The sequence below is a fragment of the Somniosus microcephalus genome, chromosome 3 (genome assembly GCF_052327205.1).
Source record: "Somniosus microcephalus isolate GS21.2 chromosome 3, FLI_Smic_1.0, whole genome shotgun sequence".
Classification (NCBI taxonomy): domain Eukaryota; kingdom Metazoa; phylum Chordata; class Chondrichthyes; order Squaliformes; family Somniosidae; genus Somniosus; species Somniosus microcephalus.
Window position 1 is genome coordinate 278690334 of NC_140989.1, and position 23633 is coordinate 278713966.

Here is a 23633-nt window from a genome sequence, read left to right on the forward strand (position 1 = left end):
GGGTATCTAAGTTGTTTTATTTTATTTATAAGTCACCACCAAATAGTAAAATAAGATTACTTTGTTGATGTTATAATGAAAGTGCTTTTATGTTTATGAATGACTCAAAGTAGCAGAAAAGGGCGTTTGTCTCCAAGGGGCCAAGAGGTTGAAAGATACCAATCAACCATCCTGTTGCATGGCTTTGACCCATCAGGGCTGGTATGGTAGATTGTCACATGATGAGTGTCATGACAGCTTCCTGGCTAGCAGACATTGACACGCAGGATAAGGTGACTGCACTCACCCATTAACTGCACAGGAGGTGATTGAAATAAAGAATAGATTTGCCTTCCAAAGTTAGGCTTTATTAACTTTAAAATTAGCAGCATATCTTTCTACATCCAGTCCCAACTAAGGCTAGAAAAGGACTGAATTTAAGGTAGCCACAACACATCATGTGATCATCAACTACCAATGAGATTACAACACATATCCCAAGGCAGTTAACAAACAACGAATCATAATACTTTTACTAATCAAGGAATAATCACCACATTCACCCCTCCTTTTAAAATATACTCCAACCTAATAACTTTTACAATTTACAATTAATTATTTACAACTAAACTATGCACGAGAATAAAACTATTTACATAACACAATACTAAATGAACAACAACAAATAATAACATTACGCATAAGTATTAAGTATCTCTCAACTAAAACAATATACTATAATATTTCAACAATTTTTAAAACATTATCAATTTAAAAGTCCATTTTCAATCGGTCGACCGGATATCTTGTTCGTGTCGACCTTCTTAACCTTGGTGAAATTCCTTGCCCTCCCACGCCAGAAGGCACAGAAGTATCTTCAACAGGAAGGCTATCCATATCCCGATTCTCAACGGTTTCCGGATTAGAAATCCCATCAGAAGATGAACTGGGACGGTCATAAACATCTACCAAAGGCTGACTAATAGAAGTATGATTATCTGCAATCGGATTGGAAATATTCGTAGTATCTGTAACAGCATCCACCTTATCCGAATCATGACCATTATTAATATCCTCAGAAGAGGGCTGACCCCCACAAGGAGCCAAGTCTTTAATTGAAACAGTACTTTCTTTCCCATCTTGGAATCGAATATGAGCATATTGGGAATTTGCCTCCAACAGCTCCACCTCCTCCACCAAGGGGTCATATTTTGACAATCTAACATGGCGTCGAAGCAACACAGGTCCCTGCATAGTAAGCCATGAAGGTACCGAATATCCCGTAGTAGATCTCCGCGGATAGTTAAAGAGCCTTTCATGGGGGGTCACATTAGTAGCCGTTGAAAGCAGTGATCTAATGGAATGCAGGGCATCAGGCAGCACCATTTCCCACTGTGTATTCTTAAGGCTCTGGGATGTCAACGCCAACATAACTGCCTTCCAGATCACCCCATTGTATCGTTCGCACTGTCCATTACCCTGGGGATTATACGGGGTAGTTCTACTAGTAGAAATTCCCCGACTCTGAAGGTATTCCTTCAACTGGGAAGACATAAAAGAACTTCCCTGATCCGAATGGATATACGCAGGCATCCCAAAGATGACAAAAAGTTGAGTCAAACATTTAATAACTGTAGCAGCTGATACATCTGCACAAGGAAAAGCAAAAGGGAACCTTGAAAACTCATCCACAACAGTAAATATATATCGGTTTTGAGTAGTTGAAGGAAGAGGTCCCTTAAAATCAACACTCAAACATTCAAAAGGAGAAGTAGCCTTTATAAGATGAGCTCGTTGAGGCTTAAAGAAATTCGGTTTACACCGAGCACAGATAGAACATGATGAAGTCATCCGCTTGACGTCTTCAACTGAAAAAGGCAAGTTCTTACTGCGTACAAAGTGTATCATCCTCGTAACCCCAGGATGACATAAGGCATTGTGAAGATTAATAAGCGTATCTCCGTGAATCACAGAACAATAAGCCCTCGACAGTGCATCAGCAGCAACATTATCCTTCCCCGGACGATAAACTATGTCAAAATGGTAACATGCCAACTCAATCCTCCATCTCATTATTTTATCATTTTTAATCTTTCCAAAATGTTTAACATCAAACATAAAGGACACAGATTTTTGGTCAGTTACCAGCGTGAAATGTTGCCCCGATAAATAATGTCTCCATTTACGCAATGCTTCTACTATTGCGTATGCCTCTTTTTCTATTGAGGAATGTCTTTTTTCACTATTATTCAAAGTACGTGAGAAAAAGGCCACAGGTCTTCCATTTTGGTTCAAAGTAGCCCCAATTGCAAAATCCGAAGCACCCGTCTCAATCACAAAGGGAACCTGCTCATCAATGGAATGCACAACTGCTCCTAAAATATCCTTTTTAAAATTCTCAAAACATGTCCTGGCCTCCCATGATAGAGGATATGTCGTAACCCGAATAAGAGGCCAGATCTTCCGTGAAAAATTTGCAATCCAATTAGAATAATAAGAAAACAGTCCAACAACTCGTTGCAAAGCCTTAGAATTAGTAGGACAAGGTAAATTGATCAATGGTCACAGACGTTCTGGATCTGGTTTAATCTTATTTCCCGAAATAATATACCCCAATAGATTTACCTCAGTAGTCGAAAAGACACATTTCTCTTTGTTAAAAGTTAAACCAACTTTTTCCGCAGCTTGAAGGAATCTTTTTAAATTAGAATCATGCTCCACCCTTGATTTGCCACACACGGTGATGTCATCTAAGTATGAAAAGGTGTCAGAGAGGGAGTTATCATTTATAAACGCATCCATTGCCCGTTGAAAACAAGCAACACCATTAGTAACACCAAATGGTATTCGACAAAACTGATACAGCTTTCCACCAGCCTCAAAGGCCGTATATGGTTGATCCTTCTTAACAATAGGAATCTGATGATAAGCACTCTTTAAATCAATAGTGCTAAAAACTTTATACTGAGATACTTTATTGATAAGCTCATCAATCTTAGGCAAAGGGTACGCATCTAATTGAGTATACCTATTAATAGTTTGGGAATAATCTATCACCATTCGTTTCTTGTGTCTCTCATTAGTCGTGACAACTACCTGTGCTCGCCAAGGCGAACAACTAGGTTCAATGATTCCTTCCAATAAGAGACGTTGAACTTCAGAATTAATAAATTCTCTATCCTGACTATTATATCTTCTTGACTTGGTAGCAATTGGCTTACAATCCGACATCAAATTAGAAAAAAGTGATAATGGAGGAATAGATAAAGAGGTTAATCCACAAATAGATAAAGGTGGCTTAGTCCCTCCAAATGAAAGACTAAGAGACTCGTGTAACTGAAGCACATCATGTCCAATCAAAATATCCGCACAGAGATTAGGCAAAACAGATAGGCGTATATCAGTATACGTATTACCCAGAAGAACCATTTTCACAAAGCAACAACCAGCTATTTGTGAAATAAGGGTCGTCTGAGCCATACACACCTGATACGTAACAGGCGAAATTTTCAAATGCTTCTCCTTCGCAAACTGAAGACTTATAAAACTCTCAGTACTGCCCGTATCTATAAGGGCCTTCACTTCCAACCCATTAACTTGAGCCGTAACTATAGCTTTGTTTAGGCCATGAGCAAATGCAGCAGAAATTGATGCAATAAACGCCCTATCTAAAGGCTGAATAGTCACAGAAGAGGTAGTGGAGGAAGACCCTCCCACACCAGAAGGAGGGAAGGTAATTGAACCTGATGATTTGCACACACGTGCATAATGACCTCTCTTGCCGCATTTACTACACACAGCCTCCCGAGCAGGACACTTCAGACGAGGGTGCCGGATATTCCCACAAAAATAACACTTCTGAATCCTAGAGGCAACGGCCGCCGAAGTAGAAACTGTTTCAAAATCTAGTAAACCACTCCCATTAAGTCCACATAATTCCTTTTCATCCGAAACTGCCGATACCATAGTCGCAGGCCGATTAAAAAGAGCATAAGAATCCGAACTTCTCTGAGCCACATCCAATGTAGAAGCTTGCTCAAAAGCACTTTTAAGATCCAGAGTCTTATTTTCTAACAACCGCTGACGAATTGATCTCGACAGTAATCCATTAATAAAAGCATCCCGTACCGATTCGTCCTTATGTTCTTCAGCCGTCACAGCCTTATAATTACAGTCAACACTAAGGCACCGAAGTGCTTGTAAATAAGTATCCAAAGATTCTCCCACCTGCTGCCTACAGGCAGATAGAAGATGACGTGCGAATACCTCATTCTTTGGTTTAACAAAAATCTTTTCCAATGTAGAAATAGCCTCTTCATAAGTTTTACAGTGCAAAATATATTTATATACATCCGGGTCAATGTAGTTGATCAGCATATTCAGCTTATTTAGAGCCTCTTGATCCAACACGCCCAAAAAGTTTTTAAATGTACAATACCAATGTTTCCATTTATCATCCACTCCAGCAGAATTGGGATCAGCCTTGAATCGTTCTGGTTGAAGATATCGCTCCATTCTAACAAAAAGTTAATAAATTGAAATAAAGAATAGATTTGCCTTCCAAAGTTAGGCTTTATTAACTTTAAAATTAGCAGCATATCTTTCTACATCCAGTCCCAACTAAGGCTAGAAAAGGACTGAATTTAAGGTAGCCACAACACATCATGTGATCATCAACTACCAATGAGATTACAACACATATCCCAAGGCAGTTAACAAACAACGAATCATAATACTTTTACTAATCAAGGAATAATCACCACAGTGATAATGAGACAAGTAAGAAACAAAAGATGGACCCAGAGGAGGTATAAATGATTACAGCAGAATAACAGAGGAAGAAGGAAGCATAGAAAATCTGGCAAAGAGGAGAAGGCTCCCTTGGCCCAAGAATGTGGTGGAAGAAAAGCAGGTAGACCCCAAGGGGTGCGGACCACCCCACCACCCCTGTACTGATGGGGGATTCCCCACACCAAGCACCAGCCCACACCTCCACTTCCAGTGGCTTTGGTGCAGCCATCCTCCATTACCAGCACCTTCTGTCTGAGAGATAATGGGAGTGGTGGTTAAGGTCTAAAGTTGTTAAACTCAATGTTAAGACCAGGTATAATTGGATAGCTCTTTTTTTGTTTCTCTGCTTCCATTTGGAAGGATACAAAGTGTCTGGCCTCCTTGAAGAGAGCATTAATGACCTTATGCAATGGTGAGCTGCTGCCCGACTAATGTGCCAAAGGCCACCAAAATGCTGCCTGCACAAATCCAGTTGTTAAAAAAATTCAAGGCAGGCGTGACCTTGACTGGTACAAGCAATATTGTTCTCCTGGTGGAAGCCAGTTGCAGGTCTTCAGCCAGCAGTTGAAATATCTCCCTGTAACCTCCAAGTGCAACCTTCGGAGGCAGTGATTTGCAAAGAAATCTAAATAAGACCTTCTTGCTCTGTAAACCTTGGTGAGTGGGTATCTACATGTAGGGAACAATTGTTTTCTGTGATGCCTCCCTCTAAGTGCCTCCAATCTAGCCTCTTCCATTTCTTTATCCCCCTCTTTGAAACATAGGAATAGACGTATTTCCATTGGGCATGCTTGGCAAAACCACTGCAGCACAAAACTGCTAAAATTGATATTTAGGCAAAGTAAGGCAAACCTTCAGCTTCAGCAAACAAAATTGCCTCCTCAATGAGATAAACACCTCAGGGATACCTCATGCCACCACTTAGATAGTGGCAGTAATAACTCGGGTTGGATTTGGGGCAGACTTTGGGAAAGTAGGGAGCGAGAGGGTTAGCTACGACCACTTGACCCAACTTAAATGTAGTGGGACAGGCGTTAAAGGGAATTGGCACTATTTCTGCCGGAGAATTCTGGTGTTATATTTAACTGGCAGAGTTGAGGCGGTCGGCCTTACTGCACCATTTTACTGAGGCCAGCACCCCTAATCACCCCAAAACCAAGACCATTATTTAAGACTGAGATGAGGGGGAACTATTTCACTCAGAGGGTTGTGAATCTTTGGAATTCTCTCCGCCAAAGGGCTGTGAATGCTGAGTCGTTGAGTATATTCAAGACTGAGATTGATAGATTTTTGGACTCTAGGGGAATCAAGGGATATGGAAATCAGGCAGGAAAGCGTTGAGATCGAAGATCAGCCGTGATCTTATTGAATGGCGGAGCAGGCTCAGGGGGCCATATGGCCTACTCCTGCTCTGAATTCTTATGTTCTTATGTTCTTTTGAGATCCACTAGAATAAAGCATAGCTGGCACTGAAATACAACACATCAACTGAATTGTCGGATTCTGATGAAAAAAATCAGAACAGCAATACTCAAGCAGCTTATAAAAGAAAGAAAGACTTGCATTTATACCTCACCTTTCATGACCTCAGCACACCCCAAAGCGCTTTACAGCCAATGAAGTACTTTCTAAGTGTAATCACTGTTGTAATATAGGAAGAGCAGCAGCCAATCTGCTCACAGCAAGCTCCCACAAACAGCAATATGATAATGACCAGATAACATGTTTTTTTCAGTGATGTTGGTTGAGGGATAAATATTGACTAGGGCACTGGGGATAACACCCCTGTTCTTCTTTGAAATAGTGCCATAGGATTTTTTACGTCCAGCTGAGAGGGTAGACGGTGCCTCGGTTTAACGTCTCATCCAAAAGACGGCACCTCCAACAGTGCAGCACCCCCTCAGTACTGCACTTGGAGCGTCAGCCTAGATTATGTGCTCAATTCTCTGGAATGGGACTTTAATGCACAACCTTCCGTGTCAGAGGCAAGAGTGCTGTCAACTGAACCTTGGCTGACACATACTGTGAATAGCAATAATATCTTACTGCCAGTGCCGGCCATTTCTTATTCGTTAATATATGCGTTTTAGTGTTTTAGATTATACTAATATTATAAACTGGTTCGAACTACTGCTGTGGTGCTGGGTGTCTGTGTGAAGGCCCACGTATACTGTGTAAATGTGCTAAGCTAAGCTAGGCTGTTGTGATGAGTTGCTTTGTTTTTAAATTATTGAAATCATGTGCAAGGAAATTGGATATGAACAGGAATGCCTTCAAGAACAAATCTTACAATAAACAGTAAATACTTGCTGTGGTGATGCACACCTTTTTGAGCAGTTTCTACTTAAGCCATGGTAAGGCTGTGGGAGTAAGGGTGGCTGGTTGCTCAAATTTATTCCTAGAATCATAGAAATTTACGGCACAGAAGGAGGCCATTCGGCTCATCGTGTCTGCACCAGTTGAAAAAGAGCCATCCAGCCTAATCCTACTTTCCAGCTCTTGGTCCGTAGCCTTGCAGTTTATGGCACTTCAAGTGCATATCAAGTACTTTTTAAATGTGATGAGCGTTTCTGCCTCTACCACCCTTTCAGGTAGTGAGTTCCAGTCCCCCAACACCTTCTGGGTGAAAAAAATTCTCCTCAACTTCCCTCTAATCCTTCTACCAATTACTTTAAATCTATGCCCCCTGGTTGTTGACCTTTCTGCTAGGGGAAATAGGTCTTTCCTATCCACTCTATCTAGGCCACACATAATTGTATACACCTCAATTAAATCTCCCCTCAGCCTCCTCTGTTCCAAAGAAAACAACCCCAGTCTACCCAATCTTTCCTCATAGCTAAAATTCTCCAGTCCTGGCAACATCCTCGTAAATCTCCTCTGTACCCTCTCTAGTGCAATCACATCTTTCCTGTAATGTGGTGACCAGAACTGTATGCAGTACTCTAGCTGTATTCTATGCTATTCTATTCTATGCTTTGGCTAATAAAGGAAAATATCCCATATGCCTTCTTAACCACCTTATCTACCTGTTCTGCTACCTTCAGGGATCTGTGGGCATACACTCTGTTCCTCTATATTTCTCAGTATCCTACATTTATGGCCCTGAAATTGGGATCGGGAGCTTGCCGCGCGTGCAAGCCCCTGATGTGCACTCACCCTGCGCGCCGACATCTGAAGCCCGGGCCTGCTTGCATTTCCTGTCACTGGCCCGGTTCAGATGTCGGCGCGATGTGCTTACCTGATCCAGCGGCGTAGTTAGTGCGATGTGCCGGCTGGGATCAGGTGAGCACTGTGCAGCCAATCAGGGGAGGGGAAACTCACTCATGAGTTTGACAGAAAGAGCTGTCAAACTCATGAAAACTCCTGGCCCCAAAACACTACTTAAACCTGAAAGAAAATTTAAAAAAACATTGCACTACTTAAATGAACAATAAAGAACTCTGAAAAACTATTTTAAACAATAATTTTAAAATTTGAAAAAAAATTATTTTTTTTAAATCGGGGCTAAAACTAAACTTACCTTACTGTAAATTCTTTAAAAATAACAAACCTGTGGGAAAAAAAATTCTCAATTGTACTAAAAGCCCACTTACCTGAAAAACTAAGTACTTACGTGTGGTTTTTCAATGCGTAAAGACCGGAAGCCTTTACACACGCGCAACTCTGAAAAAAAAAAGGAATTTCACTGCGCACGCGCTGCCTGTGCAGTCGCGCGCGTTCTGCCTCTTAACCCCTTGGGTCAGAGGACAGGAAATGCCGGTTTTCAGCGCATGCGCTGTGCATGCTGAAAACCGGCAATTCCTCCGGGCACACGCGTGAGTACCCCGTCCGTACTCACGCGTTGCGCCCGGAATTACTGGGCCATTGTGTATTCCCTTGCCTTGTTAGCCCTCCCCAAATGCATTACCTCACACTTCGCTGGATTGAATTTCATTTGCCACTTTTCTGCCCACTTGACCAGTCCATTGATATCTTCCTGCAGTCTACAGCTTTCTTCCTCACTATTAACCACACGGCCGATTTTTGTATCATCTGCAAACTTCTTAATCATGCCCCCTACATTGAAGTCTAAGTCATTGATGTTTACCACAAAAAGCAAGGGACCTAGTACTGAGCCCTGTGGAAACCCGCTGGAAACAGATTTCCAGTCACAAAAACACCCATCAACCATAACCCTTTGCTTCCTGCCACTGCGTCAATTTTGGATCCAACTTACCACTTTCCCTTGGATCCTATGGGCTTTTATGTTTTTGACCAACCTGCCCTGTGGGACCTTGTCAAAGGCCTTGCTAAAATCCATGTAGTCTACATCAAATGCACTACCCTCATCGACCCTCCTCGTTACCTCCTCAAAAAATTCAATCAAGTTAGACAGACATGACTTACCCTTAACAAATCCATGCTGACTATCCTTGATTAGTCCGTGGTTTTCTAAATGATGTTTTATACTGTCCCTCAGAATTTGTCCACTAATTTTCCCACCACCGAGGTTAGGCTGACTGGCCTGTAATTACTCGGTCTATCCCTTTCTCCCTTTTTAAACAATGGCACAATGCAGCAGTCCTCCAGTCCTCCGGCACCACACCTGTAGCCAGAGAGGATTGGAAAATGATGGTCAGAGCCTACGCTATTTCCTACTTTGCCTCTCTTAACAGCCTGGGATACATTTCATCCGAGCCCGGCGATTTATCTTTCAAAGATGCTAAACCTCTTAATACTTCCTCTCTCTCTTAAGTTTATCCCATCTAATATTTCACACTCTACCTCCTTAACTACAATGTCTGCATTGTCCCTCTCTTCTGTGAAGACAGATGCAAAGTATTCATTAAGAACCGTACCTGTGGCGACACGCCACCACTGGACATAATCCGCTCACGGCGGCACAGACAGTCGAAGCAGAAGCCCCCAGCCGGGGGCCCTTTCCTCCAGCAACTTGTTTCCCGCAGGGACAGGCTGCCGGGAGCGCTTCCTGTCTGGGAAGTATTTAAGTGGATGTGCAGGCTTTTCTAGTCCCTGTTTGCCATGTGGTCAGAATAAAGCAGTTGTGTTTTCAATAGCTCTGTCTCGACTCCCACGTTTGCCGCGGTATCTCAACATACCCACATATTCCACCTCCACACATAGGTTACCTTTTTGGTCTCTAATAGGCTCTACTCTTTCCTTAATTATTCTCTTGCTCTTTATGTATTTATAAAACATCTTTGGGTTTTCCTTGATTTTACTTGCCAATATTTTTTCATGCTTTCTCTTTGCTTTCCTAATTTAATTTCACCACTGCACCTTCTATACTCTTGGCTTTCTGTAGTATTGAGCTCTCGGTATCTGACAAAGGCTTCCCTTTTTTTCCTTATCCTACCCTGTATGCTTGTTGACATCCAGGGGGCTCAAGATTTGGGAGTCCCACCCTATTTCTTTGTGGGAACATATTTGCTCTGTGCCCTCCCTATCTCCTCCTTGAATGGCTCCCACTGCTCTGACACTGATTTACCTTAAAGTAGCTGTTTTCAATCCACTTTTGTTAAATTACATCTCAGCTTGGTAAAATTGGCCTTTCCCCAGTCGAAAATGTTTACACCTGGTCTATCTTTGTCCTTTCCATAACTATGCTAAATCTAACTGAATTATGATCGTTACTTATTCTGAGGAAATAAAGATTTTAAAGAATGTCTTGAAGTCTGAGCAGACAGACTGTGTCTTGGTTTAATATCTCATCTGAAATATGGCACCTTCAACAATGCAGCACTCCCTCAGTACTGCACTGAAGTATCAGCCTAGATTATATGCTGACATCCTGGAATATGGCTTAACACATCAAACATTTAATTAACAATTTCTGTCTCAGGGGAGACAGTGCTGGCAACTAAGACACATAGGAATCACTGGCAGCTGTTGGAAACTGCTTTGTTGTTGTGCGTATGAATAAAGATTATCAGGAAAATCCCAATGTGTAACAGTGCAATTTCCAAACATAGGTGGAACACTGAGGGGAGGGAGAAGTGGAAATCCCGCTGGACAGTGGTGCTGGTAAATGTTTTATCCCACATTTTACTCTAGTGACTTGTTCTGATAATCAGTATTAATAAATCTACCCACAGCGGTTTGATGAAAGAAGGATGCATTTTTCTCGAAGGAAAATGTTTCTTACCTGTTGATTGATATTTCAATGTGTATTTTGCTTTGCACGTGCAAAATTGGGCAAATATGGTGGGATATTGCTTTTTTAGTATCCAGATTACACGCTCATATTTAAAAACCTCTTAAAACTCTGCAGTATATCAGTGATTGGCTGATCACACCAGGCAGAATGGGAACTCTGAAGTGACGGTTAATGGTCAAGGACTCTAGGACTGGTAGGCTTGAGGAACAGTCATTGTGATCTCAATGTCCAGACTGTGCATCATAAAATGACTTGCTGTCATTCTCACAAACAGCTGACTGATGAATGGACTAATAGAGAGTCAAAAAGGAAAGATTGATCTATGTGTCTTCCCCTCTTTCCTTCCCCTACAACTCGCTGATTTCAATGCTGCAGAACTTCTGTTAAGGGGGAACCATTTGCTTATAGGAATGTTCCATTTCCACAGACACTAAGATTGGTATTTCAAATTGCTCCACTTATTGCCGCAGCTCTCAGATCCCTTTCAGTGCTATAGTCTGCCCACAGATTCTCAGATCAGAGAATAATTTGATGCATCACGTTGCAGATTATTATGGCTGCAGTGTTTTACATCTGTCTCCTATCTAACATTTTGTTTTATGCAGCTTGGAAGCTGTATGCCATAATGCAGGAGTTTGTAACCTGAGCGTCCTAATGCAACACTTTTGCTGAGTAATCATAACCTCAAAGATAACGTACACTACAATGGTAATGGCACTTCAAGTATTGGCCCAGAAATTCGTGTCTCCACCCGTAGGCCCAATGGAAGTGCCAGTTTCCTGCATGCACTGCGCATGCGCAGGAAACCGGCACTTCTGTTCCCCTGAACGAAGGGGTTCAGAGGTTGAACGCGTGCGCGGGAGAGGCTGCGCGTGCGCATCGAACTTAGGTTTTTTTTCCAGGTTTTCCCAGGAGGGTAAGTCTGCAGAATTTACACATTTAAAAAGCAGGCGTAAGGCCTGCTTTTTACAAGGTAAGTGGTGAATTAATTAAAATTAAAACATTTTTTCCACAGGTTTATTATTTTTAAATACTTTAAAGCAAGGTAAGTTTATTTTTAGCCCCATTAGAAAATAAAATTATTTTTTTCAAAATATTAAATTATTGTTTAAAATAGCTATTTCATGTAATTTATAGTTTATTTAAAAAATGTGATTTAAAAAAAAAAATTATTTGAAGATTTAGTGATGTTTTGGGGCCGTAGTATTTATAAGTTTTGACAGCTTTTCTTGTCAAACTTATGAATGGAGCATTCCCTGCTCCGATTGGCTCCCCATGGCCCACGTGATCCCAGGGGACGCATCGAACTAACTGCGCCCCTGGGATACGCAAGCACTGCGCGCCGGCAGCTGGAGCAGGCCCAGGATCGGAATTCCACGGGGGCCCACAGCTCAACGGCTGGCGCGCAAGGTAAGTGCAGGTCGGGGTCTTACACCCGCGGGAAGGCCTCGACCCGAATTTCTGGGCCATTGTGTTTAGTAGAAGTAGGTGTCAGCCGTGTCTAGTAGTAGCACTCTCACTTCGAAGTCAGAAGGTTGTGGGTTCAAGTTCCACTCCAGAGACTTGAGTACAAAAATGTAGGCTGACACTCCAGTGCAGTACTGAGGGAGTGCTGCACTGTCAGAGGTGTTGTCTTTCGGAGAAGATTTTAAAACAAGGCCCCGTCTGTTCTCTCAGGTGGATGTAAAAGATCCATGGCACTATTGCAAAGAAGAGCAGGGAGTCCTGTCCAATAGTTATCCCTCAAACAACATCACTAAAACAGATTATCTGGTCATTATCACATTGCTGTTTGTGGGATCTTGCTGTGTACACATTGGCTGCTACATTTCCCTACGTTACAACAGTATTGTACATTTCATTGTACTCTGAGGTCGTGAAAGTCGCTATATAAATGCATGTCTTTCTTTCTCTTGTTTATTTAGTGGGAAAGTTGCAACATTTATTGGAACAAATTGAAATATTAACCTTAAGCTGAGCACTGAGTTAACTCATAACAGCTCGGCAATGTGAGGGGGGTTGGTCATCACAGCAAGCATAAATCACCCTCCTCAAGTACCCTAAATCCAAACACAAAGCTATGAAATGGGCCCAAATGGATCAGCTGCAATAGAGAGACCCGCTGAGCTAAAAGATTCCCAGGAATTAAGCTGGTGATAGGAAGACTACAATTGGTTTCAGCAGTGAGCACAAAGGGAACTAGGGAATAAAGAAATAAAACAGCAGTTATTCCAAAAGGAGGTAGAAATCCTGAATGGAGAAACAGAACCCAAAGAAAGGGACCAAGAATTAAAACCGACACATAATGAACTTTTAGGGAAGGAATTATTGCAGGAAAAGGCAGAATATAGATATTGGAAGCAGTGGTTTTATACCAATAAAGTGGTGTTAAAGGACCAAGATTTAGAGGCTATTGATCTCAGACAGAAATTGCAGGAAATATGCCAATCAGGTACTGGAAAGTCAAAAATCCAATAACTAACTGTGATAATGCAAGTTGCTGAAGACTCTGCATAACTCATGCAACAGCTTGAAAAAGGGCTGCAGAAAACAGGATCTCACTTTCTAAAAAAAAAGCTGAGATTCAAAAGAGATTAATAAATCCTTCTCCTCTATTGGGAGAAGACCTCTGTGGGGAGCCTTGACAGTCCTGAGTGGGGTGGATCACTCAAGAATGGCCTGCACTGCCTTTGTGCCCCTACCACAAGAGCAACTATCTTTTCTAATCCTTAGTGATCATTGTTGTGTATGTACCTTTAAGAGAGAACTGATTTTATACTGCAGTACCGGCAGTGACCACACCTGTATATAAAGCCATAGCAGGCTTCTGTACTTCAGTTTTAAGCTTACCCTCTGTTCAGTAAATGCCTGTTGTTGTTGTTCTCCTGCAGTCCGTGTATTATTGATACGCGGACACTACACTGGCGACGAGCAGGTTCGAACTCACCTGCAGTACTGCATCACAGGGGGCTATGGGGGGAGGAGCTAAACACGATCAAAATCACTAAGGAAGTGGTACTCGGTAAAATAATGGGACTCAAGGTGGATAAATCACCTGGACCTGATGGCTTACATCCTAGGGTCTTGAGGGAAGTGGCGGTAGGGATTGTGGATGCATTGGTAATAATTTTCCAAAACTCCCTGGACTCAGCAAAGGTCCCGGTAGACTGGAAAACTGCTAATGTAACACCCTTATTTAAAAAGGGCAGTAGACAGAAGGCTGGAAACTATAGACCGGTTAGCCTAACATCTGTGGTAGGTAAAATTTTGGAATCCATTATTAAGGAGACAGTAACAGGACATTTGGATAATCATAATTTAATAGGACAAACTCAGCATGGTTTTATGAAGGGGAAGTCATGTTTGACAAATTTGCTGGAGTTCTTTGAGGAAGTAACATATAGGGTGGATAAAGGGGAACCAGTGGACGTAGTGTATTTAGACTTCCAAAAGGCATTTGACAAGGTGCCACACAAAAGATTATTGCTTAAGATAAAAAATCACGGGATTGGGGGTAATATTCTGGCATGGATAGAGGATTGGCTATCTAACAGAAGGCAGAGAGTTGGGATAAATGGTTCATTCTCAGACTGGCAATCAGTAACTAGTGGTGTTCCGCAGGGGTCAGTGCTGGGTCCCCAACTCTTTACAATCTATATTAACGATTTGGAGGAGGGGACCGAGTGTAACATATCAAAGTTTGCAGATGATACTAAGATGGGAGGGAAAGTAGTGAGTGAGGAGGACATAAAAAACCTGCAAGGGGACATAGACAGGCTAAGTAAGTGGGCAGAGATTTGGCAGATGGAATACAATACTGGAAAGTGTGAGGTTATGCACTTTGGCAGGAAAAATCATAGAGCAAGTTATTATCTTAATGGCAAGAAACTGGAAAGTACTGAAGTACAAAGGGATCTGGGGGTCATGGTGCACAAAACTCAAAAGGTTAGTATGCAGGTGCAGCAAGTGATTAAGAAGGCCAATGGAATGTTGGCTTTCATTGCTAGGGGGATAGAATATAAAAATAGGGAGGTATTGCTTCAGTTGTACAAGGTATTGGTGAGACCGCACCTGGAATACTGCATACAGTTTTGGTGTCCATACTTAAGAAAAGACATACTTGCTCTCGAGTCAGTACAAAGAAGGTTCACTCGGTTAATCCCGGGGATGAGGGGATGGACATATGAGGAGAGGTTGAGTAGATTGGAACTCTACTCATTGGAGTTCAGAAGAATGAGAGGCGATCTTATTGAAACATATAAGATTGTGAAGGGGTTGGATCGGGTGGATGCGGGGAGGATGTTCCCGATGATGGGTGAAACTAGAACTAGGGGGCATAGTCTTAGAATAAGGGGCTGCTCTTTCAAAACTGAGATGAGGAGGAACTACTTCACTCAGAGGGTGGTAGGTCCATGGAATATGCTGCCCCAAAAAGCTGTAGAAGCTACATCATTACATAAATTTAAAACAGAAATAGACAGTTTCCTAGAAGTAAAGGGAATTAAGAGTTACGGGGAGCGGGCCGGAATTTGGACATGAATCTAGGTTCGGATCGGACATGGCTCTGTGGGTAGCAGAGTGGGCCCAGGGGCCGTGTAGCCTGATCCTGCTCCTATTTCGTGTGTCTAATTCTGTTAGATTCAGGAGATGGTTCTGTGATAGTAGATTGGCGGTTAGGATCAGATCAGCCATGATCTTATTGAATGGCGGAGCAGGCTCGAGGGGCCGATTGGCCTAATCCTGCTCCTATTTCTTATGTTCTTATGTTCTTATCACCTCACGGGGTCTTTCCCTGAAAAGAAGCTTCTTGGAGGTCGAAGTCAGAGCAACGGGCGTTGACCACGGGCAACCGCCCAGGGATCCATCGGAGTTCGGAGAATTGCAGGGGAGGCTGTGGAGAGCTGGGCTTGGCTCCCCAGTCAAGGTGTTCCAGCAAATCTTGCTGGTAGCAGGTAGTGCGCTGACCCTTCCGGACTGCGGCGGGCTCGAGCTCGATTGAGCGGCTCTGCAAAGGGGCCGTGCAGCGTCGTCGGGAGGAAAAGAGAGAGAGAGAGGGTGGAGCGCACAGGGGGCGGTCGGTGCTCAAGAACCGGGCAGCGTAGAGAAAATAAAACGAGGGGAAGGAAAAGTGAGACGCGCCGAAGCCGCGGGTCGCCGCCATTACCCTGTAGAACGCTAGGAGCAGCGTTGGCAGCAAGGGGAAGAAGGAAAAGCGCGGGAGGCGCCATTTTATTCCATTGGGGAAGAAGGAAAAACGCGGGAGGTGCCATTTTAATCCATTGGGGAAGAAGGAAAAGCGTGGGAGGCGCCATTTTAAACCACCCAAGATGCCGAAGAGTGGCAGTATCACTGCTTTTGACAACGAGGTAGAAGACTGGACCACGTATGTGGAAAGAATTGAAGTGTACTGCAAGGCAAATGAGGTGGCCGATGGAAAGAAGGCGTCGGTATTATTAAATTTGATGGGCGCGAGAACGTACGGCCTATTGCGGAATTTAATTACCCCAGCTAAACCAATGGAGAAAAGTTTTGAAGAGATTGTTAATATCTTACAGGAACACCTAAACCCTACACCGCTGCTGATAGCAGAAAGATTCAAGTTCCATAAAAGAAACCAGCACAAAGATGAGAGCAATGCTGACTATCTTACGGAACTACGCAAGTTATCGAAGCACTGCCAGTTTGGAGCAGGACTGGCAGATACCTTAAGGGATAAGTTTGTCTGCGGGCTCCAGAGTGACGGAACCCAGAAACGACTACTTTCAGAAAAGGACCTGATGCTAGAACAGGCTTTCAGCGTGGCAGTATCCTACGAAGCAGCAGCACGGGGAGCTGCGGAAATACAACAGAAACCACAAGAATACAGCGCTAACGAAATGGCGTATGGAGCAGAAAAGTGCTATCACTGCGGCAGAACAACCCATGATCAGAAGGACTGCTGGTTTAAGGACAAAGTATGCAGGCAATGTGGGAAAATGGGACACATAGCAAGAGTCTGCAGGTCAGGAAAGAAAACCAACACTAAAACAACTACTAAGGAAAAGTACAAGAAAGTAAAAAAAATGACAGACAGTAGTTCAGAAGGTCAGGAGAGTGATAAGGACTCCGGGAGCAGGAGACTAAGTTGTCTAAAGTTACACAACGTGATCGCAAAGGAGGATCACCGAACCATTTGGGTCACCCTCATGATAGCAGGGTCCCAAGTAAAGATGGAATTGGACACAGGATCAGCCCTAACTGTCATGGATCGATGAGAATATGAGCGGCTATTCTCACACATACCCTTGAAGGACACGTCCATTGTATTGAAGACATACACGGGGCAAAAAGTCTACCCCAGAGGAAAAATAAGGGTGCCAGTTAAATACAACGGCAAGGAAACACAGAAACTGTATCTATATATACTACAAGATGGAGGACCACCATTATTGGGACGTGAATGGATCCGAAAAATACAATTGGATTGGCATTCCATTCAGGCGCTAACTGTGACTGACAAAAAGGATGACGACGTCACACCTGGACGACTGTCAAAAATTCTAACTGACGCGAAATAGGTGTTCCAACAAGGAATTGGGACTCTAAAAGGAGTAACGGCAATGATAAAAATCGAAGATAACGCAAACCCAAAATTTTTTAAGGCCAGACCGGTACCGTACGCGATCCGCCCAGCCATTGAAGCAGAGCTGGAGAGTCTGGAGCGTTCGGATGTGCTGTCCAAGGTGGACTGGAGCGAGTGGGCCACACCCATCGTTCCTGTAATGAAGAAATCATTGAGCAGCACGCCTGGGGAGCCAAGAAGGTTCGCATCTGTGGGGACTTCAAGGTAACTGTGAACCCAGTCCTGCACACAGTACAATATCCACTTCCACAGATAGAAGATATTTTTGCCTCACTATCTGGAGGGAAACGCTTTACGAAGATTGATCTGGCCCAAGCGTATCTACAAATGGAGGTGGAAGAAGCATCTAGGAAATACCTCACGATAAACAGTCACAAAGGTCTTTACCAGTACAACCGACTGGTATTCGGGGTAGCATCAGCCCCGACTATTTGCCAGAGGGCGATGGAACAAGTCCTGTAAGGGATCCCGGGGACCCAGTGTTATTTGGACGACATCCTGGTTACGGGCGAAAATGACAGTGAACAACTTGCCAACCTGGAGCATGTGCTCACTAGATTGCAAGAATATGGGCTACGAGCCAACCGCCCCAAGTGCGAGTTCTTCAGGAGGCAAATCTCGTATTGTGGCCACATGATTGATGAGGAAGGGTTGCATAAGTCCCCAGACAAGATTGAGGCAGTAGTCAAGGCTCCAGCACCGGAAAATGTGTCACAACTGAGGTCGTTCCTCGGGTTAGTGAACTACTACCATAAGTTCTTGCCGAATTTATCTACAATTCTGCACCCACTGAATGCCCTGCTGCAAACTGGAGTAACATGGAAATGGAGTGATGAGTGTAAGCGTGCCTTTCAGAAGTGTAAATGCCTAATCACTTCAAAAGAAGTATTGGCCCACTACAATCCAACACTACCGATTCGGTTGGCATGTGATGCGTCTCCCTACGGCATCGGAGCGGTGCTGTCACACAAATTCCTTGACGGTTCAGAGAGGCCAATAGCCTTTGCGTTGCGCTCGTTAACCTCAGCCGAGCGTAACTACGCCCAGGTTGACAGGGAGGCCCTCAGCCTGGTGTGGCGGGTGAAGAAGTTCAATCACTATCTGCACGGGCAGAAATTCACCCTACTGACTGATCATCAGCCCCTGGTCTCCATTTTTAACCCAAAGAAGGGCGTTCCGGTGATGACGGCGCAACGGCTGCAAAGATGGTCACTTTTTCTAGGGGCACATCAGTACGACATAGAGTACAAGGGAACGAAACAGCATGGAAACGCTGATGGGCTGTCGCGCCTACCGTTGCCTACGGTGGAGGAAGCACCTGCAGTGGACCCTGTTGAGATATTCCATTCGACCATAGTCGAATGTCTACCTGTTACAAACTCAAGTATAGAGAAGGAAACAGGAAATGACCCGACACTCTCTCGGGTCTATGATTTGACGATGAAGGGATGGCCAGCACATGGCGACTCACTGTTGCCAGCATTCTCGCCAAGGAGAGAACAGCTGTCATTGTGCCGGGGGACCTTGATGTGGGGATCCCGAGTGGTAATTCCACCCAAGTTGAGAGATAGAGTGCTCAATGAGCTTCATGAGGGTCATCTGGGAGGGGTAAAAATGAAGAGCCTAGCCAGGGCGTTTGTGTGGTGGCCGGGAATCGATAAAGAAATCGAGGATATGACCAAGAGATGCACAGGATGCCAGAAGGTCCAAAACGCTCCACCACAGGCCCCGCTACACCCATGGGAATGGCCCTCATCTCCATGGCAATGGGTACACATTGATTTTGCTGGTCCATTTATGGACTCAATGTTCCTAATCGCTGTGGACGCCCATTCAAAATGGCCAGAGGTCATCAAAATGTCCTCCACCACCACGGAGAAAACTATTGCAGTCCTACGGACCATCTTCGCCAGGAATGGCTTGCCAGAACAGATTTGCTCCGACAATGGGCCACAGTTTGTGACCGAGGATTTCCGGAGGTTTCTGAGGAATAATGGGGTGAAACATTACACATCTGCCCCATATCATCCAGCCACAAATGGATTGGCTGAGAGGTTTGTTCAGACCTTTAAAAAGGCAATAAAGGCAATGCATAATGACGACATACCACTACAACACAAGGTGGATAATTTCTTGTTTGCTTACCGGAATGCGACACATGCAGTCACCAACCAAACTCCAGCCATAATGTTCTTCAACCGAAGGCTAAGATGTCGCCTGGATTTGCTCAAACCAAACATAAGACGAGATGTTGAGGATAAGCAATTCCAGCACATCAATGAGAAGCCAACCAGGAGCTTCAAGATAGGGCAACCAGTCTTGGCCCGCGACTACCGAACAGAAAAATGGCAGCCAGGAACGATATGCACACAGCAGGGACCACTAATGTACACAGTGGATGTTGGAGAGAGCATTGTGAGACGCCATGCTGACCAGATTCTAGAGTCACAGGAACAAGCCAAACCCATACCACGAGCATGTGCACCTGGTAATGAACCCGAAGTACAGATTGCGTCTACCTCAGAATCAGTGGTATTGGAAGCTGATGAACCAACCAATGACAATGAGCCAGAATCGACTCCGCCGCAAGAACAGGATACTCGAGAAAGGCGCTATCCAGTCAGGATCAGGAAGCCTCCTCAAAGACTGAACTTATAAATGATTATTTCAGTTGATGTATATAGTACAGAGAAAATTGTAATTGTAATTAGTTTTTATTTAGTTGTTAAATGAATGTTATGTACTGTTTATCTAAAAGGGGAGGAATTGTTGTGTATGTACCTTTAAGAGAGAACTGATTTTATACTGCAGTACCGGCAGTGGCCACACCTGTATATAAAGCCATAGCAGGCTTCTGTACTTCAGTTTTAAGCTTACCCTCCGTTCAGTAAATGCCTGTTGTTGTTGTTCTCCTGCAGTCCGTGTATTATTGATACGCGGACACTACAATCATGGCCCACAGACTGTTCTCAGGATCTTGATCTGGGGATATGCAGTGAATGAGGACCTGGGATTGCCAATAGCTCCCGAGAGACTAGTGGAAGTCCTGTTTGAGTATGTTTCCTATGTAAATAACTTTGACCTATAAGAATTGTGAATATCTATTTCTGAACATTTAATTGTTGTTAACACTCACCTAGATTGCTTCGGCTCCATATTAGAAAATGATCATGCATGGTTTCTAATTCTAACAATATTCACTACTGTTCTGACAAAGATAGAAACAAGTTATAGTAAGTAGTAGACTTATCAGAAACAATGTGATCTAGTAAAATGGGAATATATTAGATCCCAGTAAAGCTCCCATGGTAGAACCTCTACAAGCTGAAATTACTTAAAAGCTCAGATGAGCAGAATAATGATCCAGGAAACCAGGATAAAAGGCCCCAGAAAAACAGGAAGGACAATTTTCCAGGAGATAATCAGACAGGCCAGAGGTTTCCAAATACGGGTTTCTAACAAGGACATAAACAGTATTAGAACTGACAACCAGTCCAGTTGGACAGGCATAATTCAAAGTCAAAAGGAGAGATGAAAGAAACGAGAAACTAATGGAAAAAAGGAAAAAAATAGGAAAATTAGATTAAAAACATAAGAGACATTACGACAAACCTGGTGTACTGACGTGCTTTCCATTATGAGTGGGAGGTGGGAGGGTCATCACAGCAGGCAACAGTACCCTCCTCACGTATTTTGAATCAGAACAGTGAGGCATAACTAGAGCCAATGACCCAGCTCAGATGGAGAGATTTGCTGATATAGAAGATTCCTGAGAATTAAGTGCAGGAGTTTTAGTGATAAAGAATAATGGTAAGTTGATTGATGATTATTACATCCATAGAGTTGGATCATATATGTGATGCGCCATCAATAACTCCAGAAGACTAAGAGTTAAACTTATAACAAGTAGGCTTTTATTAACAAAAGAATACGAGCATGCCTCTGCTGATAGACCGATCCTTAAAGCCAGGGGGACTGGAGGTCAATCACCTTTATACCTGGGCTTAGGGGTGGAGCCAGGGGCGGAGCCAGCTGAGGCATGCCCAGGCATGTTCTGTACAGGCAGGTTAGTGGTTTACCACAATATGTTTGGACTAATTGAACATTTTGAATCAATTGAGAATGACCTTGCAGGTCCGATTTTATTTCTAACAGAAGATGGTGCTAGTACAGCCCCAATTGCAACAAGCTAACTATAACCAGAAATTAGGGGTACACACGGATGGCAATATTCAACTGCTTCCTTTTCTGGTAAAAAAAAATCCAGAACCATGTTAGGCTTAGTCAGGAAAACATCAGATCCAGCAATAATCCCATTAAAGGAAAAATATTTCAGAAAATAAAGGCTGAAATGAAATTCTCATGGGTGACAAATTTAACTAACAATATATACGCATTAACGTGATTTACCGAATTATTTTTTAATACCTATAACTATCGATAGAGAGTAAAACATTTTTGCCAGAAAGAACCATACCATACTGGATTTTATTCTGAGGAAAGAAATGCAATGGTGAAAGAAAGCAGTGAGGAACCTAAACAAAATAGGAAATGTTTGAGGGAAAATAAGGAACCGTGGACTCATATAATGTGTACTCATTTTATTGCTTTATCACTGTTGATGTTTTCAATCATATTTGTAATGAATGAAAGATTTGCTTCTATTCAAAATGACTCAGATATATAAAAAAGGCTTGCATTTATGTAGCACCTTTCACAACCACCGGACCTCCCAAAGCACTTTACAGGCAATTAAGTACTTTTTGAAGTGTAGTCACTTTGTAATGTAGGAAATGCGGCAGCCAATTTGCACACAACAAGCTCCCACAAACAGCAATGTGATAATGACCAGATAATCTGTTTTTGTTATGTTGATTGAGGGATAAATATTGGCCAGGACACCAGGGATTTTTGAAATAGTGCCATGGGATTTTCTACTTCCACCTGAGATAACAGACAGGGCCTCAGTTTGACATCTCATCTGAAAGACAGCACCTCTGACAGTGGAGCACTCCCTCAGCACTGCACTGGAGCATCAGCCTAGATTTTTGTGCTCAAGTCCCTGGAGTAGAACTTGAATTACACAACCTTCTGACTCAGAGGGTGAGAGTGCTACCAACTGAGCCATGGCTGTTTTCTCTATAGCATTTTCTTTGACCCTTTGGTCCTAGCTTACACTCTCTCTGTTCTCCTTCCCATCTCAATCAACTGGTTGGTTGTAACTGTCACAAAACATGGTTACATCAGTGATTCCCTGACCAATATGGAGAGCATTAAGAAAAAATATGTAAATAAATGGACGTAAACCCAAAATAGAAGGATAATTTCGGGCAATTGGCTTAGGTATGTAAATGTTGAAATACATGGGTCATGTTAACATAGAGAATAAAAAGGTAATGAAGTTGCTCCTGAGATTTTTGTGCCATTAGTTGGATTATGTTGTGTGATGAAGCACGTTTGAATGATGCAGCTGGTTCTATGCCATTACATTTTCTCAGTGTAATTTTTATCAACAATTGTAATAATATTCAGACTTTCTGAAAAATGTTCTAAACAATTTTAACTATTGCTATCTCTCCTTGAGCTGTTTTGCCCAGAAACCTGATGCAAGCAGGCCACCTCTGATTCCAGGAATACACCTGTGGACAGGAGCCTGTTTGTCATAAAGTAAGCTTTCCTTTTATTACATACTAGCTGGGGTGAGCCCGGCGTTGCCGAGGCTTTTTCGAGGGCATGTTGTTGTTGGAAGAGAGAGAGAGCGACTGGGGGGGCGGCAGAGAGAGACTGGGGGGGGAACAGAGAGAGACTGGGGGGGGGAAACAGAGAGAGACTGGGGGGGGCGGGGAAGAGAGAGAGGACTGGGGGGGGGAAACAGAGAGAGACTGGGGGGGGGGACAGAGAGAGACTGGGGGGGGGGAAAGAGAGAGAGACTGGGGGGGACAGAGAGAGACTGGGGGGGGGAAACAGAGAGAGACTGGGGGGCGGGAAGAGAGAGAGACCTGGGGGGGGGGAACAGAGAGAGACTGGGGGGGGGGAAACAGAGAGAGACTGGGGGCGGGGGAACAGAGAGAGACTGGGGGGGGG